The following is a 22,107-nucleotide window of genomic DNA, read 5'->3' on the forward strand; positions in this document are numbered from 1 at the left end:
TGTAGTAGCAATAGGGGCAAATGTCCACAAATATCTATAGTCCAAAGTACTCTTGCTCCAGAGCACTACATGTGTGTCAGAGATAACTCAGATGGAATATCTAAAATATAGTTAAAGGGGTTGTCTGACACTGGAAAAAATTGTAGAGGGCTGAACAAAAACACCAACCCAGTCACAGTGTTCTAGTTCCAGTCCTCGCCTAACAGGAAGTGGAGACATGCTGTATCAATGGCCTCAGTAGTGACGTGTTTAAACCTTATTAATGTGGGTACAGGAATAACTGTTTTAGTTGCTGGGTATGTCTCTTTAAGACAGCTAAACATATGCAGTCCAATTTTTGCAATCACTTACTGAGTTGTTCATCTCAAAGTCAAGTAATGCTACTTTCACGTGGCCATGTGTGGTCCATGAAATACGCTCCGTGCTACGGACACATTTACTTCACCGACCATGGCTCTTCTGAGCCGACCTCACTGCATCATAGTGATTTATGATTCCGTGAGTTCCAGCCCAACCTTAAGGCTACATTCACATGACAGTGAAAAAAAAGTCCCTTAAAAACTGACATTTTTAACAGACGTTTATTTCACTGATTCCTTTCTGAGAAACAGACGTTAAAAATGGACCCATTCAATTGTATGGGGGCAGTCTGTCAGTGAAAAACATGTTCTATTTTTTTTATGTCCGTTATTCACTGACAGTCGAAAAAAACTGCCTTATGAATAACCCTATAGACTACCATTGGTCTTAAAACGGACATGTGATGTAAAGACACGTCCGTTTAAAGACCAATGGTAGTCTATGGGGTGTCGTGTGCATGTAGCCTAAGGCATCATGCACATGACGGTGAATAATGGCCGTGTGACAGCCATTTAAAGGTAACCTGTCAGTGGCAAAAGCCATCCCAAACAGCCAGCAGTACCTTCAAGTAGCCGGCAGTGAGTTTCGAATGATGATTTTCTTACTGCATTCTGATGAGGCAGAAGTATGAAAAACGATCTTTTATCCTTCGTCCGTGTCAGGCTTGAAGTCAAGGAGACAGCGGCCTCCTTGCTTCAAGTCAAGGTAACCGCGCTCCCTTCCCTGCCCCTTCTCCTGTGACTGACAGTCGGGCATAAGCGCCCGGCGGGTGTGTGCACACCGTTTTACGGATACGGACCCATTTACTTGAATGAAGATACGGAGTGGAGGCATGGAGCAGAAGGCCATGGAAGCACTAAGGAGCGGTTCAGCGGCATTTTGGTTCTTGCCTCCGCACCGCGAAAAAAAATCTAACATGCTCTATTTTTTTTGCAGGGTGGACAGATTGCAGACCAATTCAAGTTAGGTTACTTTAACACTAGCGGCAGCCTTCTCCGGCAGGGGAACAGCCTGTCGGATCCATGCTACAGCTAGTGCACCGCCCCTGAAGTCCGCTCCAGCCCTATTCACTACAATGGGGTCGGGCTGGAGGTTCGGCCGCAGCGCGGAAAACATGCAGAGAGATGGTCGGAATAAAACTACAACATGTTCCCCTGCCGTAACTGCCTGCCGGAGAAGGCTGCCGCTAGTGTGAAAAAAGCCTTAAATGGGTCTGCATCCGTCAGCACTGGCCACCCTGCACATACATTGGGACCGCAGTTTGCAATCCCAATGCATGGTACGGGCGGCACATGTTCATATGCATGAACCCTTAGGCTGAGTTCACACGGGCGAGATTTCCGCGTGGGTGCAATGCGGGAGGTGAACGCATTGCACCCGCACTGAATCTGGACCCATTCATTTCTATGGGGCTGTGCACATGAGCTGTGATTTTCACACATCACTTATGCGTTGCGTGAAAATCGCAGCATGCTCTATTTTGTGCGTTTTCCATGCAACGCAGGCCCCATAGAAGTGAATGGGGCTGCGTGAAAATCGCAAGCATCCGCAAGCAAGTGCGGATGCGGTGCGATTTTCACGTACGGTTGCTAGGAGACGATCGGGATGGAGACCCGATCATTATTATTTTCCCTTATAACATGGTTATAAGGGAAAAAAATATCATTCTGAATACAGAATGCATAGTACAATAGCGCTGGAGGGGTTAAAAAAAAATTAAAAATAATTTAACTCACCTTAATCCACTTGATCGGGCAGCCGGCATCTCTTCTGTCTTCATCTTTGCTGTGTGCAGGAAAAGGACCTGTGGTGACGTCACTCCGGTCATCACATCATCCATCACCATGGTAAAAGATCATGTGACGGACCATGTGATGACCGGAGTGACGCCACCACAGGTCCTTTTTCTGCACACAGCAAAGATGAAGACAGAAGAGATGCCGGCTGCGCGATCAAGTGGATTAAGGTGAGTTAAATTTTTTTTTTTTCATTTTTTAACCCCTCCAGCGCTATTTTACTATGCATTCTGTATTCAGAATGCTATTATTTTCCCTTATGACCATGTTATAAGGAAAAATAATACAATCTACAGAACACCGATCCCAAGCCCGAACTTATGTGAAGAAGTTCGGGTTTGGGTACCAAACATGCAAATTTTTCTCACGCGAGTGCAAAACGCATTACAATGTTTTGCACTCGCCCTGAAAAATCGTGCATGGTCCCCGCAACGCACCCGCACCTTTTCCCGCAACGCCCGTGTGAACTCACCCTTACACTCCTTCATTGTAAAATCCACAGCATGTTCATTATTACCACGGATTCCGCAAGGGAAAAAAGGGGGAACTAGCTTCATTGAATCACAATGAGGTAAATCCAAGTGCAGATCTGCTGACATCCGAGTTTCAAACATTGAGAAAAATCCATGCTGATTTGCCTGTGCCATGTGAACATGGCCTAACAATTAGCTATGGATACTGCATACTGATCAATAATAAAGCGTTGTTCAAGAACATCTTAGGCTACTTTCACACTAGCGTTCGGGTGTCCGCTTGTGAGCTCCGTTTGAAGGGGCTCACAAGCGGCCCCGAACGCATCCGTCCAGCTACTAATGCATTCTGAGTGGACGCGGATCCGCTCAGAATGCATCAGTCTGGCAGCGTTCAGCCTCCGCTCCGCTCAGCAAGCGGACACCTGAACGCTGCTTGCAGCGTTCGGGTGTCCGCCTGGCCGTGCGGAGGCAAACGGATCCGTCCAAACTTACAATGTAAGTCAATGGGGACGGATCCGTTTGAATTTGACACTATATGGCTCAATTTTCAAACGGATCCGTCCCCCATTGACTTTCAATGTAAAATATGGACGGATCCGTCTGAAGCTACTTTCACACTTAGAATTTTTTCTACAATATAATGCAGACGGATCCGTTCTGAACGGATCCCAAGTCTGCATTATATGAGCGGATCCGTCTGGGCAGACATCAGATGGACCCTCTCTGAACGCAAGTGTGAAAGTAGCCTTACATTTAAAATATATGACATATAGAAAAAAGATGAATACAAGAAATCTTTCTTGAAGGAATACATCATGTTAATAATGTCACAATGCAGCTGCTGACTTGGTGGTCTCCTGTGGTAGTCCTGTAATCATCCTTGTACACCTATTTACTAAGGAGACAGCAACAACACATCACAGGAGGTCTCTCTAGCAGCATTGTTATTTCATGACTGCACTGGTGAAGTGAGCTGTGGTCCCAATTCCCTTCTGTTTGGGTTGCTGAGGAAAAGAATCCATTATGAAAGCTTTAATCTGAGGAATTCAGCAGAGGAAAAGCCTCAACATGTAGGCCGCCAGCTTTTTATTTTTTTTTGCAAGGTGAACAGTGACATCTAGTGGCCAGATAGTTTATTGTGTATTTCATAATTAAAAATTAATAACACTAATATAAAAAAAAATAATAATACAGTGACTTAAGTGTTGGGTGTACAGTGAATAGCTTAGTTTTATTTGCTATAATTTCAGCTTTCAGCATCATTAAAGTATTTTAATTCATCCGTTTTTATGGTGCACTGATTTCAGTTGCATTTTGATACTACATCTACCTGATGAAAAGAAGTCTAATATGTTTCAGTGATACCATAAATTATTATACTGATATAAAGCAATTTAATTTTTATGGGCCCAGTATAATTATGATGCTGCATTACTATCCTATATTCCATCTACAACAGGACAAGAGATTTCAGATTGTGACCATAGCCCTGAATGTTTTAAATAAAGTACTGTATTGAGTGATTCGCCTAGAACAGTTATCCATTTTGCTAAGATTCTTAAAAATTCAATTTGCAATCTCTTTTTTTACATTTTGTTATGTTGCAGCCTTGTTCTAAAATCAAAAATATTCAAGTTTTCCCCCATCAACCTGCGCTCAATACCCCATAATAAGAAAGTGAAAACAGAATTTTAGAAATGTTTGCAAATTTATTAGAAAGGAAAAACTGAAATCTCACATTGACTTAAGTATTCAGACCCTTTGCTATGATATTTGAAATTTAACTCTGGGGGCCTCCTATTTCACTTGATCTTCTTTAAGATGTTTCTGCACCTTGATTGGAGTACACCTGCGGTAAATTCAGTTAATTGCACATGATTTGAAAAGACACACCCCGTCTACAAAGGATCTCACACTTGATAATGCATATTAGAGCAAAAATGAAGTGATGAGGAGGAAAGAACTGCCTGTAGAGCTCAGAGACATGATTGTGTGAAGGCACAGTTCTGGACAAGGGTACAAAAAGATTTCTGCTCCACTGAAAGTTCCAAAGAGTACAGTGGCCTACATAATTCTTAAATGGAAGACATTTGGAACCACCAGGACTCTTCATACAACTAGCTGCCCCGCCAAACTAAGTTTGGCCCATAAGACGCACCTAGGTTTTAGAGGATGACAATAAGAAAAAAAATATTTTTCGTTACACCTCTGGTCAGACCACCAATCAGATCCCCAATGTTAATCAGACCTCAGCTGACAGCCCCAATAAGACCCCCAATGTTAATAAGACCTCAGATCAGACCCCCAATCAGACCTCAGCTCAGACCCCAATGTGAATGACTCCATTCAGACCTCAGATAAGAGCCCCATGCCTCTCATCAGCCCCCATATGCCTCTCACTAGCCCCAGCAGCCTCTCTACAGCCCTCATTGCCTCTCACCAGCCACCAGCAGCCTTATATCAGCCCTATTGCCTCTCACCAGCCCCCAGCATCCTCTCTTCAGCCCCCATTACCTCTCATTAGCCCCCGGCAGCCTTAAATAAGCCCCCATTGCCTCTCACCAGCCCCCAGCAGCGTTATATCAGCCCCCATTGCCTGTCACCAGCCCCCAGCAGCATTATAAGAGCCCCATTGCCTCTCACCAGCCCCCAGCAGCATTATATAAGCCCTCGCTGCCTCTCACCAGCCCCCAGCAGCGTTATATATCCACCCATTGCCTCTCACCAGCCCCCAGCAGCGTTATATAAGCCCCCATTGCCTCTCACCAGCCCCCAGCAGCGATATAAGAGCCCCATTACCTGTCACCAGCCCCCAGCAGCATTATATAAGCCCCCATTGCCTCTCACCAGCCCCCAGCAGCGTTATATCAGCCCCATTGCTTGTCACCAGCCCCCAGCAGCGTTATAAGAGCCCCATTGCCTGTCATTAGCCCCCAGCGTTATATAAGCCCCCATTGCCTCTCACCAGACCCCAGCAGCGTTATATCAGCCCCCATTGCCTGTCACCAGCCCCCAGCAGCATTATAAGAGCCCCATTGCCTCTCACCAGCCCCCAGCAGCGTTATATATCCACCCATTGCCTCTCACCAGCCCCCAGCAGCGTTATATAAGCCCCCATTGCCTCTCACCAGCCCCCAGCAGCGATATAAGAGCCCCATTACCTGTCACCAGCCCCCAGCAGCATTATATAAGCCCCCATTGCCTCTCACCAGCCCCCAGCAGCGTTATATCAGCCCCCATTGCTTGTCACCAGCCCCCAGCAGCGTTATAAGAGCCCCATTGCCTGTCATTAGCCCCCAGCGTTATATAAGCCCCCATTGCCTCTCACCAGACCCCAGCAGCTATATAAGAGCCCCATTGCCTGTCACCAGCCCCCAGCAGTGTTATATAAGCACCATTGCCTCTCACCAGCCCCCAGCCATGTTATATTAGCCCCCATCAGCCTCATATTGAATAAAATAAAAAAGCACTTACCTCTCCTGCTCCTGGACGCCGCCGTCCTCTCCTCCAGTGCAATCCTCTTCATATTGCCACCGGCTGTGTTGTGAACCGGCACGCACAGCGTGAGGTCATAGAGCGCCCTCACGCTGTGCGCAGCCAGAGCCTTCACCGCTTCCTGGTTCTCCGGTACAAATGAGTGCTTCCATAGTGGAAGTGCTCATTAGTATTCGCCCAATAAGACGCAGGGGCATTTCCCCCCACTTTTGGGGGGAAAAATGGGTCTTATGGGGCAAAAAATACGGTAATTGGGGGGAGAAGAGCCTTGGTAAGAGAGGTGACCAAGAACCCAATGTTCACTCTGGCTGAGCTCCAAAAACCCTGTGTGAAGATGGGAGAAACTTCCAGAAGGTCCACCATTAGTGCTGCACTTCACCAATCTGGGCTTTATTGAAAAACGGCCAGAAAGAAACCTGTCCTCAGTAAAAGTCAAATAAAAGCCTGCCTCGAGTTTGCAAAAAAGCACCAAAAGGACTCTTAGACTGTGATAAACAAGATTCACAAGATACAAGATTTTGATTAAACCAAGATTGAACATTCTGGCCTCAATTCTGAGCATTATGTCCAGAAGAATCCAAGCACTGCTTATCACCTGCCCATACCATCCCTTTAGTGAAGCATGGTGGTGACAGCATCATGCTGCGGGCTTGTTTTTCAGCAATTGGGTGTATGCATTGAGAGGGTCTTTCGTCCACAATGAGGGGGAGAGTATACAAGGAAATTATTGAATTGCAAATCATATTGGATTTTACTGCTACAAACACAATATCCAAAGGGCTTAAACAGTAGACAAGATTTGATATATGTGGGGATCCGCTCTGGTAGGCAGTGGTAGCGAGTGCAGTATAGAGGCAACACAGACCGGTCTTGGTGTAAAACACAATGCTTTGTTTATTCACCCGGTGCATATTTGTGAAAGACGGTGCAGTTCATAGGGAGGGTGGTCACACACCACAGCAAAATAATAGTTGAAACACAGCAAGTCCCTGCTGCAGGCTACTTGAGGCCTGTTTCAGTCACATAAAGCAAAGTCTATTTAAAGCCAGGAGTAATGTCACCTTTTCTCCTTGGTGAAGTAAGTCCATGAGTCCGGCTCCTAGCCACAGGACATGGATCCCTCCTGGATTCAGCTGCGGGTCCCTGCACACTCCTTTACAGGCCTCAGCACGCAGCCCAGCTCACCTCCACTCCTCACTCTCACAGCCAGAGAACACAGAAGCTCCACACTGAGAACCACACCCTTGTTGCTGGTCAGGTTTTAACCCTTCCCTGCAAAACCTGGCCTGGACCGTGGGGAGACAGGCACCCGCCCGCATATCTGCCTGCTCCCAATAAGAGCCGGCCCGGATCCGTTGTTAACAGCGTAACCGCTGCAAAATGCACTTTTCCGGCTCTTACTCCAGCGGGGCCAGGACCCCCGCTGGCACGTACCTCCCGTTTACCACCACCCCAGGTACTCTCCTACATATCCCCCCCCTTTGTTCAATCCTGAAGGGTTGCACACCCTGTTCAATCCTGAACGGTTGGACACACGTACAACAGTGTGCCCGGGACAGGGCATCGGCATTCCCCTGTAAGCGGCCTGCCCTGTGTTCGACACTGAACTTAAAATTCTGGAGGGATAAGAACCACCTGGTGACCCGGGCACTCCCCTCCTTGGCCCGGCTCATCCACTGAAGAGGGGAATGGTCGGTCACCAGACGGAACCTTCTCCCTAACAGATAGTACCTAAGGGACTCGAGGGCCCACTTAATGGCCAGGCATTCTCTCTCTATCACGCTGTACCTGGTTTCTGCTGGGGTGAGTTTGCGACTCAGGAAGACAACAGGGTGTTCCTCCCCACTGATTTCCTGAGAGAGTACTGCCCCTAGGCCCACTCCAGAGGCGTCCGTCTGAACGACAAATTCCCGTGTGAAGTCTGGTGTCACCAAAACTGGGGACCCACACAGAGCCGACTTCAAACGGGAGAACGCCTCTTCCGCCTGCTCATCCCAGCGGACCATCACAGTCTTCCTCCCCTTTAAAAGTCTTGTCAATGGGGCCGCTACTGTGGCAAAGTTGGGGATAAAGCGCCTGTAATATCCTATCATCCCTAGGAACGAACGTACTTGCTTGGTGGTAAGAGGTCTGGGCCAGCTCTTGATCGCCTCAACCTTGTCTACCTGGGGTTTGACAACTCCCCGCCCAATCACGTATCCCAGGTATCGGACCTCCTCGAACCCGATCGAACATTTTTTTGGGTTGGCCGTCAGTCCGGCTTTTCTAAGTGAATCGACTACGGCCTGTACCTTGGGCAGGTGACTCTCCCAGTCCTGGCTAAACACGATGATGTCATCGAGATATGCCGAAGCATATGGACGATGGGGCCGTAGTATGACGTCCATCAATCGCTGGAAGGTGGCTGGAGCGCCATGCAGGCCAAAGGGCAAAACTTGGTACTGAAATAACCCCTCGGGGGTGACAAAGGCAGTCTTCTCCTTTGCCGCCTCCGTGAGAGGCACCTGCCAATATCCTTTTGTGAGGTCGAGGACCGAGAAATAGCGAGCTTTCCCTAGCCGTTCTATGAGCTCGTCTACCCGGGGCATGGGGTAGGCATCGAATTTCGACACTTCGTTGAGCTTTCTAAAGTCATTGCAGAAGCGCAGAGTACCGTCAGGTTTTGGGATGAGGACTATGGGGCTGGCCCACTCGCTCCTTGACTCCTCAATCACCCCTAACCTCAACATCGACCTTACTTCTTCTGAAATGGCCTGTCGCCGGGCCTCCGGTACACGATACGGCTTTAACCGTACCCTGACGTGGGGCTCGGTGACGATGTCATGTCGGACTACCGAAGTTCGACCAGGAAGCTCAGAGAACACGTCCCTATTTCGACTCACCAACTCTTTGGCTTCCTGAGCTTGTTTGGTCGACAGACCACCCGCTATCTTTACCGTGGAGGTGCCCTCCGGGACCTCGGGTGGAGCTGGGATCTTCCCCGCAGACAAGACAGTGCTTGGGCCGTCCCCAATGAGACACTCCCTATCTCTCCACGATTTCAGTAAATTTACATGATATACCTGTTCTGGCTTCCGCCGGCCTGGCTGGGATATCTTGTAATTCACTGGCCCTACCTTCTCTTTCACCTCGTAGGGACCTTGCCACCGTGCCAAAAACTTACTGTCAATGGTGGGGTCTAGCACCAGTACCCGGTCACCCGGGTTAAATGTCCGGACCTGGGCACTCCGGTTGTATACCCGGCTCTGTGCCAGTTGGGCGGCCTCCATGTGTTCCCGGACGATTGGTAGGACTGTCTCGATACGGTCCTGCATCTTTTCTATATGCTCTATAATACTCTTGTGTGGGGTGGGCTGTTGCTCCCACGCCTCTTTAGCGATGTCCAGCAACCCTCTTGGCCGTCGACCGTACAATAGCTCGAAGGGCGAGAATCCCGTAGAGGCCTGGGGCACTTCTCGCACTGCCAACAATACGTACGGCAGCAACAAGTCCCAATCCTTTCCGTCTTTGGCTACGGTTCTTTTAAGCATAGTTTTTAGGGTTTTGTTAAAGCGCTCCACTAGTCCGTCGGTTTGAGGATGGTATACGGACGTGTGTAACCGTTTAACCCCTAAAAGCTTGCAGAGCTCCCTCGTCACCTTAGACATGAAGGGTGTCCCCTGGTCGGTCAGGATCTCTTTTGGAATCCCCACTCTTGCGAACATGCCCATGAGTTCTTTAGCTATGAGCTTAGCTGAAGTATGACGTAGTGGGATCGCTTCAGGATATCTGGTGGCATAGTCTAAGACCACCAAGATATGCTGGTGCCCTCTGGCCGACTTGTTTATGGGGCCTACCAGATCCATCCCTATTCTTTCGAAGGGGACCTCAATGATGGGCATGGGTACTAGGGGACTGCGATAGTGGGGTTGGGGGCTCGTCATCTGACACACTGGACAGGATTGGCAAAACCTTTTGACCTCCTCATAAACCCCGGGCCAATAGAACCTTTGCAGAATCCGCTCTTGGTTTTTTTTTACGCCCAAGTGTCCTCCCAGCACGTGGGAGTGGGCCAAGTCCAGTACCACACGGCGGTATGGCTGGGGTACCACCAGCTGCTCCACTACCTCGTGCTGCACTTTGTCCACCCTATACAGCAGGTCCTGGTTAAAAGCTAAATGGGGAAACACAGAGTCGGCCCCTGGGTGCTGAGCCACCCCATTTACCACTGTCACCCCTTCCCTCGCCCGCAATAATGTCGGATCCTGGAGCTGGGCGGTCCCGAACGTGTCACGGGATACCTCCAGGTCCGGGATGGACGGGGTTTCCACGGATTCGCCTGCCAACACCTCTAGGGGAAACCTATCGGGATAACACTCTACAGGTGATGTGGTGACCCCTACGGCTGGTATCCCCGCATCGGGATCCTCGGGCACTGGGCCAGATTGTCGTCTGTCCCTAAGGGAAGGCATATCGCTCTTCCATAGAGTCCAGAATAAAGGAAAATCCCTTCCCAGTATGGCGGCATAAGGGATTTGGCGTCCCACCCCGACGACATGCTGCACCTCTTTGCCCAACACGGACATGGTAACCCTGGCAGTGGGGTACTCCCGGCGATCCCCATGGATACAGACAATGGACAGGGTTTGCTTCTCTGGGAGTGTCTCAGACACTAGGGACGCATGCACTAGGGTTACCAGGCTCCCAGAGTCCAGCAAAGCATTAATCGGATGCCCATCGATCAAGACTTGGCACAGAGGTGGCATATTGGCATCCGGCCAGGCATCTGCGGTACATACAGGCCGGGCAAAGAAAGAGGACCGGCGAGCGAACCCGCAGTCCATGGGTTCAGGTGTTTGAGGACAGTTCGCTGCACTATGTCCCAAGCCGTGGCAGTGCCAACATTGAATCCCCGTGGTCCCTCCCCGGTCTCTCTTCCCTGGAGTAGGACTAGCCTTCCCCCCCCTTTGTGGTTGGGTCCCTTTTTCCGGATCCCTAGCCTGAGAGGGAGCCTGACGGGATTCCCGTACCTGCGCTGAGTCCCGCACCAAGTCCTGGGTCGCCACATACCTCTCGACTAGGCTTACTAACTGATCCAGGTTGCCGGGGTCTCCCTGACCAACCCAGCGCTGTATGGCCCTTGGCAGGGTCCGCACCAAACGATCGACCACCACCCGTTCCACCATCTGCGAGGGGCTCAATATCTCAGGCTGCAGCCATTTTTTTACTAGGTGTAACAGGTCATAGGCCTGGGACCGAGCAGGCCGGGACTCAGAGAAGGCCCACTGGTAGACTCGATGTGCACGCACATAGGTATTGACCCCAAGACGAGCCAACACCTCCCCCTTCAGCCTCTTATAGCTCTTGGCTTCCTCCTGACTGAGGTCGAAGTAGGCCTTTTGTGCGTCTCCCACTAAAAATGGCGCTACTACTTCGGCCCACTGTTCTGCAGGTAACCTTTCCTGTTCCGCAGTGCGTTCGAAGACCTTCAGGAACGCCTCGATATCATCCTCGGGGCCCATCTTTCTTAACGCTGAGCGCACCTTATCCCGGGCAGCAGGTAGGACTGCGGTTCCCCCTGGGACGGCTTGTTGTTGTAACACACGCATGGACTCCTGCATAGTCGCCAGTTGCTGGGCCAGTAGACTATTCAACTGCCGCTGGTCTCTCAGGGCTTCCTCATGTCTCCGAGTAGCCTCCTCATTACTTTGCACCAAGTGTCTAATGGCTTCCTCCATCTTATCTGGAGCCACAAAACTTGCCGGTTTAATATATGACATACAGTCCAAACAACACAATTTTTTCGGCCTCACTGCTGTTTGCCCGCTGAAGCCACCAATTGTGGGGATCCGCTCTGGTAGGCAGTGGTAGCGAGTGCAGTATAGAGGCAACACAGACCGGTCTTGGTGTAAAACACAATGCTTTGTTTATTCACACGGTGCATATTTGTGAAAGACGGTGCAGTTCATAGGGAGGGTGGTCACACACCACAGCAAAATAATAGTTCAAACACAGCAAGTCCCTGCTGCAGGCTACTTGAGGCCTGTTTCAGTCACATAAAGCAAAGTCTATTTAAAGCCAGGCGTAATGTCACCTTTTCTCCTTGGTGAAGTAAGTCCACAGGTCCGGCTCCTAGCCACAGGACATGGATCCCTCCTGGATTCAGCTGCGGGTCCCTGCACACTCCTTTACAGGCCTCAGCACGCAGCCCAGCTCACCTCCACTCCTCACTCTCACAGCCAGAGAACACAGAAGCTCCACACTGAGAACCACACCCTTGTTGCTGGTCAGGTTTTAACCCTTCCCTGCAAAACCTGGCCTAGACCGTGGGGAGACAGGCACCCGCCCGCATATCTGCCTGCTCCCAATAAGAGCCGGCCCGGATCCGTTGTTCACAGCGTAACCGCTGCAAAATGCACTTTTCCGGCTCTTACTCCAGCGGGGCCAGGACCCCCGCTGGCACGTACCTCCCGTTTACCACCACCCCAGGTACTCTCCTACATATACTATTATTAGTTTTTTCTATAACAATGATACGATTATGCTGACATTTTTATGTGTTGTGCATTAGTTTATGTAGCCAGTATCGATATATGCTATGTGACTAAGGATCTATGTATAACGCCCCAGAGGTGCATTACCACCTTGTACACCCCTCTACTATCTCCTACGGTTGATTCTGTGTCATCGTATGTACTGATTTCCAGGTCCTGCACATTGTGTATCTGTATTTTCTATTTTGCAACTGTTAACATGTAATGTACCGGGATGGCAGCACCAATGGCAGAGCTAGTTTGCCTAGAGTGGAACCTTCTATCCATTCTATAGCCCTCTCTAGAGAGGGAGGAGTTTTAGTTAGTGAAGGTCAGTCTAGAGCACTGATGCCCAACCTACGGCCCACGGGCCACATCCGGACTGCAAGGCTGAGTCATGTGGCCCACACAGTGACGGAGCTTGCGCATAGTGGAAGATGAAGGGACACGCCTGGGCAGCTGCAGTAGCGCAGTGCTGACATGATCACCTACGCCCGCCTGTGCCCAGACGCACAGCAGTGAGGGTTTACTGCCTTCAGTGGGAAGAAAGCTGGCGGACTCAGGCCACGACTCACGCTCCCAATCCCCTCCCCACGGGGAACACTGCACACGCGAGAGCCATCAGATCCTGACCGCGCTACGTGTACTCCGAGGAAGCGACCCCAGCGCAGTACAGAGTAAGTGGAAAAAAGCCTCGGCCAGCAGAGCACATCCAATGTGTGTGCGAGCGGGACGAGGCTCCATTGGCCACACAGCCCTACACTGGAGCAAGCCTGGCTGCCTCTAACGGCACGATAGCCTCCGTCCCATATCCGCACTGCACCTCGCCATGTACATACAGGTTTCTGGGAGGGTTACACCCAAAATAACCTCCATATATCCCAGTGACTGGCTTGTAACCATGATGACACCCATAAGGGGATAGCAGGTCCTCTCCTTACAGGCTGGATATCAGGACCCAAATCTGTGCCCCTTGTGAAACCTGTCACTGATCTGCAGCTGGAGAATAATGTGTGCAGCAGGCAGATGAGTTGCCCACAGCATAAACTAATGCTGGGCAGTGCACGATGTCCTATCGATGGGCCATGATTTCATGGCAAATCTGGTCCAATTGGAGTGGTGTTCATTGGTCTTGGTTAGAATTGTGACAATGGTAGCGGTGGTCTGCGCTGTGGCTGGCAGTAAGAGTGGCCCCTTCACAGTAGTAATGCTCACATGTGGCCCCTTCACAGTAGTAATGCTCACATGTGCCCCCTTCACAGTAGTAATGCTCACATGTGCCCCCTTCACAGTAGTAATGCTCACATGTGCCCCCTTCACAGTAGTAATGCTCACATGTGCCCCCTTCACAGTAGTAATGCTCACATGTGCCCCCGTCACAGTAGTAATGCTCACATGTGCCCCCTTCACAGTAGTAATGCTCATATGTGCCCCCTTCACAGTAGTAATGCTCACATGTGCCCCCATCACAGTAGTAATGCTCACATGTGCCCCCTTCACAGTAGTAATGCTCACATGTGCCCCCTTCACAGTAGTAATGCTCATATGTGCCCCCTTCACAGTAGTAATGCTTATATGTGCCCCCTTCACAGTAGTAATGCTCACATGTGCCCCCTTCACAGTAGTAAACTGCTTGCCGGATCACTCTGCCGCAAGTGTGAAAGTACCCTAATCTGAAAGGCATATACCTGACTGTGGGGTTCTTGTTTTGTATTATGGATTTTATGATTTTATAGATTGCTACATATTTTATTGAGAATCTGGATCAGTGATGAAATGAATTGTACTAGAAGCTGTCCTCAATCAGACAGCAGGATTCCCAGGCCTGCAGCTTTAACAATAATGTTGCAGATAGGACTCTATTACTCTCTACAGATCCACTGCAGTTCAGTGCTACACAGTTAGTCCCTTATACAATGCTCTCTAACTTGACAGGCTCTCTGTACAAGATACTACACACTACTGGTTTACTTCACAAGACCACAACGTGTGCCAAAGCAACCCCTATATACTACCTTGTCATGAAGCCTGTGCAGTACAATGTTCCAGCGTTCAAATACATGACCAGAGACATGTGAAAGGCCCAGTACCTGCACATTAAAGGCATGTTAACAGCATACAACATAATTTTATTCAGCGTTCAGCACTGCAGTTATATGCGGTAAAATCTTTATTGATGCATTTTGGTAGAAAAACTAATTTTATTCAGCGTTCAGCGCTGTGGTTATATGCGGTAAAATCTTTATTGAAGTATTTCGGTCGAAAAACTAAATATATTCAGCTTTCAATTTTGCAGTAATATTTGTGATAAAATCTTTATTGACGTATTTTGGTTGAAAAACTAAATTAATTCAGTGGTCAGCGCTGCGGTTATATGCGGTAAAATCTCCATGATGTCTCCATGATAAATCAGCAGTGTGGGGGGCCCGTGTGGCTTCTACACCCTTTCAAAATTATCCTTCAGCGGGGCGAATAGATGTCGGATGACCGGGACGCGCCAAATTTTATTCAGAGTTCAGTGCTGCAGTTATATGCAGTAAAATCTTTATTGATGTATTTCGGTCGAAAAAACTAATTTTATTCAGCGTTCAGCGCTGTGGTTATATGCAGTAAAATATTTATTGAAGTATTTCGGTCGAAAAACTATTTATTCAGCGTCCACTTTTGCAGTAATATTTGTGGTAAAATCTTTATTGACATATTTCGGTCGAAAAACTAAATTTATTCAGCGTTCAGCACTGCTGTTATATGCGGTAAAATCTCCATGATGTCTCCATGATAAATCTGCAGTGTGGTGGCCCCGTGTGGCTTCTACACCCTTTCAAAATTATCCTTCAGCGGGGCGAATAGGTGCCAGATGACCGGGACGCTCCAAATCTTATTCAGCGTTCAGCGCTGCAGTTATATGCAATAAAATCTTTATTGACGTATTTCGGTTGAAAAACAAATGTTATTCAGCGTTCAGTGCTGCAGTTATATGCGGTACAATCTTTATGTACGTATTTCAGTCGAAAAACTAATTTTATTCAGCGTTCAGCGCTGCAATTATATGCACTAAAATCTTTTTTGACGTATTCCGGTCGAAAAACAAAATGTATTCAGCGTTCAGCGCTGCGGTTATATGCGGTAAAATCTTTATTGACGTATCTTGATGAACTTCGCGACTCTTCCAGGCTAAAATCTATCTTGACGCTTTGTCTTCTCATTGTCTGTAGCTACTAGAGGCCTGTTCATGACAGGCAGGTTCCCCCAGAAGTATCTGGGTCGATGAGCAGCCGTTGCCACACTTGCATCAATCTTGACAGGATTCGTCTCCAGGTGGAGAGAAATTGTTTTTTGTAACGCTTTCTCCATTCTAACCACGTCGTTGAATAAACAGAAGACTGGCGGATTCTCTTCTGTCTTAGGCAACACTTAATTTTTATTATTAAATTTATTAAATATTGGATATTAAATTTAACCAAAACTTGATTAAAATTATAAGAAAGTAAACTTACGGTAAATTCGCCAATATATTATCCCAATCTTCGAGGGAAATTCACGGACAATCAATTTGCCAAGCCTTTTGTGCCGGAGAACGTGTATTATTAAATCGTGTTTTAAGCAACACTTTATTAAGTTGAGAAATTTTAACCTTCTCATCTCAACTTAAACTCTGTGGCCTCCTCATGCCGCCGCCACCTCCACACTCTGTCATTGTGCCACTCTGTGTCCTATATTTCCGAATATATTTGCGGTGAATTACATTAAAAAAAGGCTATTTCCTGGCTGCTGAGAGCCTTTATAGTGGTGTAGAACCCTGTGCCTTGTAGTAACACGCATAGGGAGTCTGCTTTGGTAGTGAAATAATACTGTGAGTCCGTATGACATGCAGATGACAGGCGTTGCTCTTAGAATCACTGCACACTTCACTTATTAGGGCAGTCACGGGGCCAAAACTGACCAAATAACTCAAGTATGAACTCAACCTTACAGGTGGATGTTAGTGCCTAGAAGAAGCGCACTCCTTTTACACTGTCGCCAGCTGATTCCACATAGATGTTATCAGAACCTGTTCTATTAAACGCTTATACAAGTAGAGCCCCCCGACAGAGTGAAGATGGTGTCAGCAATAGGTTTGTGTTGATGTCACTGATTAATGTGCCCTTCCTCTGATCCGTCAGAACAATAACCCACAAAAAACTGATCCTGTCTGTGCAGCATACGCCTTCACTTGGTCGGCATTTGCTCAATAATCCATCAGTATTGCTAATGCCAAAAAAAACAGGAGTGGATCTACAACAGAGATGACATGTGAATGGAATATTTACATGTTTTCTGTGTTTTGTACCCACTCCTGCTACCAAATCATAAGCCAAATCTGATTGGACCATACAGGTCTTACAGACAGGATCCGTTGTACGTCTCAGTTTTTCTTCCTTCTGACAGATCAGAAGAAGGGTCAAACAAATGATGTCAGCCAGGACGAAAGGCAAAATAGTGGCCCAGTCATGAAGTGGGGAGGGTAGGAACAGCATGAGGAGACCACAGACTGGCCCAATGACAGGGTCTGGAGGTTGCGACAGCATCAGGAGGGCACATAGTGGCACAATGACAGAGTCTGCAGGTGGTGGCAGCATGAGGAGACCACAGAGTGGCACAATGACAGTGTGGAGGTGGCGGCAGCATCAGGAGGCCACAGAGTGGCACAATGACAGAGTGTGGAGGTGGCAGCAGTATGAGGAAGCCACCGAGTGGCACAATGACAGAGTCTGGAGGTGGCGGCGGCAGCAGTAGCAGCATTAGGAGAAGGCCACCGAGTGGCACAATGACAGAGTCTGGAGGTGGCGGCAGTAGCAGCATCAATAGGAAGACAGGGTCTGGAGATTGCGACAGCATCAGGAGGCCACATAGTGGCACAATGACAGAGTCTGGAGGTGGTGGCAGCATGAGGAGACCACAGAGTGGCACAATCACAGTGTGGAGGTGGCGGCAGCATCAGGAGGCCACAGAGTGGCACAATGACAGAGTCCGGAGGTGGCGGCGGTAGCAGCATCAATAGGAGGCCAAAGAAGAGTGGCACAATGACAGAGCGTGGAGTGGCGGCGGTAGCAGCATCAGGAGGAGGCCACAGGGTGGCACAATGACCAAGTGTGGAGGTGGCAGCAGCATCAGGAGACCACAGAGTGGCAAGGTGACATAGTGTGGAGGTAGCGGCAGCATCAGGAGGCCACAGAGTGGCAAGGTGACATAGTGTGAAGGTGGCAGCAGCATGAGGATGCCACAGCATGAGGAGGCCACAGAGTGGCACGATGACGAGATATTGTGGAGGTGGCAGCAGCATGAGGACACCACAGAGTGGCCGCTTCGTCTATTCATTTATAGGGAATATTAAACAGAACAGAAGGTTAAAATTTCTCAACTTTAGAAAGTGTTGCTTAAAACACAATTTAATAATACACCTTCTCCAGCACAAAAGGCTTGGCAAATTGATTGTCCGTGAATTTCCCTCGAAGATTGGGATGATATATTGGCAAAATTACCGTAAGTTTACTTTCTTATAATTTTAATCAAGTTTTGGTTCAATTTAATATCCAATATTTAATAAATTTAATAATAAAAATTAAGTGTTGCCTAAGACAGAAGAGAATCCGCCAGTCTTCTGTTTATTCAACTACGTGGTTAGAATGGAGAAAGCGTTCCAAAAAACAATTTCTCTCCACCTGGAGACGAATCCTATCAAGATTGATGCAAGTGTGGTATCGGCTGCTCATCGACCCAGATACTTCTGGGGGAACCTGCCTGGCATGAACAGGCCTCTAGTAGCTACAGACAATGAGAAGACAAAGCGTCAAGATAGCTTTGAGCCTGGAAGAGTCGCGAAGTTCATCAAGATACGTCACTAAAGATATTACCGCATATAACTGCAGCACTTAACGCTGAATAAAATTAGTATTTCGACCGAAATACTTCAATAAAGATTTTACAACATATAACTGCAGGGCTGACCGCCGAATAAATTTAGTTTTCCACCGAAATACTTCAATAAAGATTTTACCGCATATAACTGCAGCGTTGAACGCTGAATAAAATTTGGAGTGTCTCGGTCATCCGGCATCTATTCGCCCCGCTGAAGGATAATTTTGAAAGGGTGTTGAAGCCACACGGGGCCCCCACACTGCAGATTTATCATGGAGATATCATGGAGATTTTACCGCATATAACCGCAGCGCTAAACGCTGAACAAATTTTGTTTTTCGACCGAAATACGTCAATAAAGATTTTACCACAAATATTACTACAAAAGTGAATGCTGAATATATTTAGTTTTTCGACCAAAATACGTCAATAAAGATTTTACCGCATATAACTGCAGCGCTGAACGCTGAATAAAATTAGTTTTTTGACCAAAATACATCAATAAAGATTTTACCACAAATATTACTGCAAAAGAGAACGCTGAATATATTTTGTTTTTGTACTGAAATTATAACTGCAAAATTGAAATGCGTATATATTTTTTTTGTACTGAAAAAGGCCATTAAACGATTTTAGCACAAATATATGCACCTGTGAAGTGCATATATTTTTTTCCTTTTGTACTGAAATAGGACACTGAATGCTTTCACCACATATAACTGCAGAAGTGAAATGCATATATATTTTTCCTTTTTGTACTGAAATAGGCCACTAAACGCTTTCAAGACATATAACCGCCGCCGACGTGAACTGAGAATTTATTTTTATTTTTGTACTGAAATAGGCCACTAAACGCTTTCAAGACATATAACCGCCGCCGACGTGAACTGAGAATGTATTTTTCTTTTTGTACTGAAATACAAAATAACACATATAACCGCTGCACTGCCTGACTGCTACCGCCACTACTTCCGTGAACCCCTGCACCACTACTTCCCGGGTAGATATACTGCTGCGAAGCAGGTGGTCTACCCCGGGCACGTTTGGCTCCCAACCTCCCACTGCTGCCACCCTGCTGACACCCAGTCATGCTTTCAAGACATATAACCGCCGCCAACGTGAACTGAGAATGTATTTTTCTTTTTGTACTGAAATAGGCCACTAAACGCTTTCAAGACATATAACCACTGCTGACGTGAACTGAGAATATATTTTTCTTTTTGTACTGAAACAGGCCAGTATTTTTTAGCAGAAATAAATGCACCAGTGAAGTGCGTATATATTTTTCTTTCTGTATTAAAATAGGCCACTGAATGCTTTTGCCACAAATAAGTGCACCAGTGAAGTGTGTATATTTTTTTCTTTCTATAATGAAATAGGCCACTAAACGCTTTTTCCACAAATAAGTGCACCACTGAAGTGTGTATATTTTTTTCTTTCTATAATGAAATTGGCCACTAAACGCTTTTGCCACAAATAAGTGAACCAGTGAAGTGAGTATATTTTTTTCTTCCTATAATGAAATAGGCCACTGAATGCTTTTGCCACAAATAAGTGCCCCAGTGAAGTGCGTATATTTTTTTCTTTCTGTACGCTTTCAACACATATAACTGCAGAAGTGAACTGCGTATATATTTTTCTTGTTTGAAAAGGTATAGGCCACTAAAGGCTTTTCAACATAGCACTTGTACCCCAAGAACAAATTGCTGGAGTGACAGAGCTTTATAATGGCTATTTGGATCCCCAAATAATCTTTACCTGCATTGTAAATCGCTTTTCTAGCAGTGTCCCTAGCGCCTTCTGACGTCTCTACCTGCACTAAGATGCTGTAAAAAGATTCCTCCCTATCCTTTCCCTGCACTTATAAATCGTTTTTTCAGGGTTTTTTTTCACAATCATGTTTTATTAATTGCTGTCCCTAGCGCCTTCTCACATCTGTCCCTGCACTTAGAACACTTGAAAATGTCTGACTCTAAAATGACCGCCGTATTTATAGGGCTGTGACATCACAGGGCTGGCTGCTAATTGGCTGCATGCATGGCATTATGGGTCAGCCCGCCTTCCCAGAGTTCCTTGCCCCATGTCCTCACACATGTAGCCGCCATTTTAGGAAAAATTGCGATTCGTTACCACGAAGCGCGAGGAAATTCGCATTCGTTGCGAATCAAATTTTTCCAGAAATTCGGATCGAATTCCACTTCGTCTGATTCGATTTGCTGATCTCTAGCGCTAGTATTTATGTTGCTTTAGTTCCATCTAATGACCATTTGTGCAAATAGTTTCTAGCTAGCCAGCATTTATTTCGGTATGTCCCAAGCAAGCTACTGTATTTTATTACCTATGACCCTGGTGACATTATCAACTCAGCTCATAGCAACCTTCTTTTTCAAGATCAATTGAAGGACATGCAGCATCTCAAATCACCTTCCAAACCCAGACTCAATGTGGCATCTCTAGTACAGGTATATGCTATGCTCTACGTCAGGCATCCTCAAACTGCGGCCCTCCAGCTGTTGCAAAACTACAACTCCCAGCATGCCCGAACAGCTTACAGATAACAGCCTACAGCAGGGCATTGTGGGAGTTGTAGTTTTAAAACAGCTGGAGGGCCGCAGTTTGAGGATGCCTGCTCTACGTAATCTGTATTTCATGCACATGTCTGTTTTCTGCATAGCTTTGTACTGTAATGTGTTATAACACATAGCTGCCTGTCAACTTATACATAAGGAGGACAGAACAATAGTATAAGTGTCTAGTTAGCTCCACTGGAGTCTATACGGTTAAGGTGCACCACAAAGGGGGTCAGTTCTAATGTAATAACTGGTAAGGGGTGCTCTTCAGTCCTTTGCAGAATCCTCCCATTACCAACTTTACCATAAGAGCATATTATTTTGCCCCTTTTCTGTCTCAGGCTCTATTATGATTTTTGTACAGAATTTGTTGGTTCCTTAGAAAAATAATTCTACATAAATGGATTATTTTAATACAGAACTGACTGACCATTTATGTCTTAGTGTCATAATTTTCTTCTTTCCATAGAAATAATAAAGCAGTTTCAATTTTTCACCCAAAGATGAGTAGATCGCCTTCATGCAAACATGAATTGTTAATTCTATATATTAGCATATTACCATAGACTTCAATAAAAACTATAAATCAAACACCTTCCCATTATGGAACCCAGTCATTTTTCTTTTGAAAGTTTTATACCCAGTAATTACAGGTTCTTGCATGAGGTTGAAAAGCTGCAGTACAACGGAACATCCAATTCATTTCGTAAAGTAACTTACATTTAATGAGGGCATTTTTGGTTTCGGGAGAATCATAAGTTATCCCCTATCCAGTGAATACCAGATAAACTTGGTATTCACAGGAAATAAAAAAGAGCTGCGTGGACATGGTCATATGATCACAGCCCTGAACAGAACATAGAAACAATAAAGGTAAAAGAAATACATTACAAAATTACAGCTACCTTCATAAATGATTTTAAAGGATGTTTATGAAAACCGGAAAACCCCAATAGAGCTTAAAACCAAGAGTGGTTGAAAAGCAAACGATTAAACCATCCAG

The 22,107-nt window shown here is 46.8% G+C and overlaps 1 long non-coding RNA gene across 1 annotated transcript; it reads left to right on the top strand.

Moving 5' to 3' along the window:
* The first annotated feature begins 1,323 nt into the window (after positions 1–1,323).
* LOC120989925 lies at positions 1,324–21,560 on the top strand. The gene is made up of 3 exons (XR_005776344.1): positions 1,324–1,440; positions 4,685–4,688; positions 21,549–21,560. It is a non-coding gene; the product is annotated as an uncharacterized LOC120989925 (long non-coding RNA).
* Positions 21,561–22,107: the final 547 nt, after the last annotated feature.

Source organism: Bufo bufo, chromosome 2, assembly GCF_905171765.1.
Source record: "Bufo bufo chromosome 2, aBufBuf1.1, whole genome shotgun sequence".
NCBI lineage: Eukaryota > Metazoa > Chordata > Amphibia > Anura > Bufonidae > Bufo > Bufo bufo.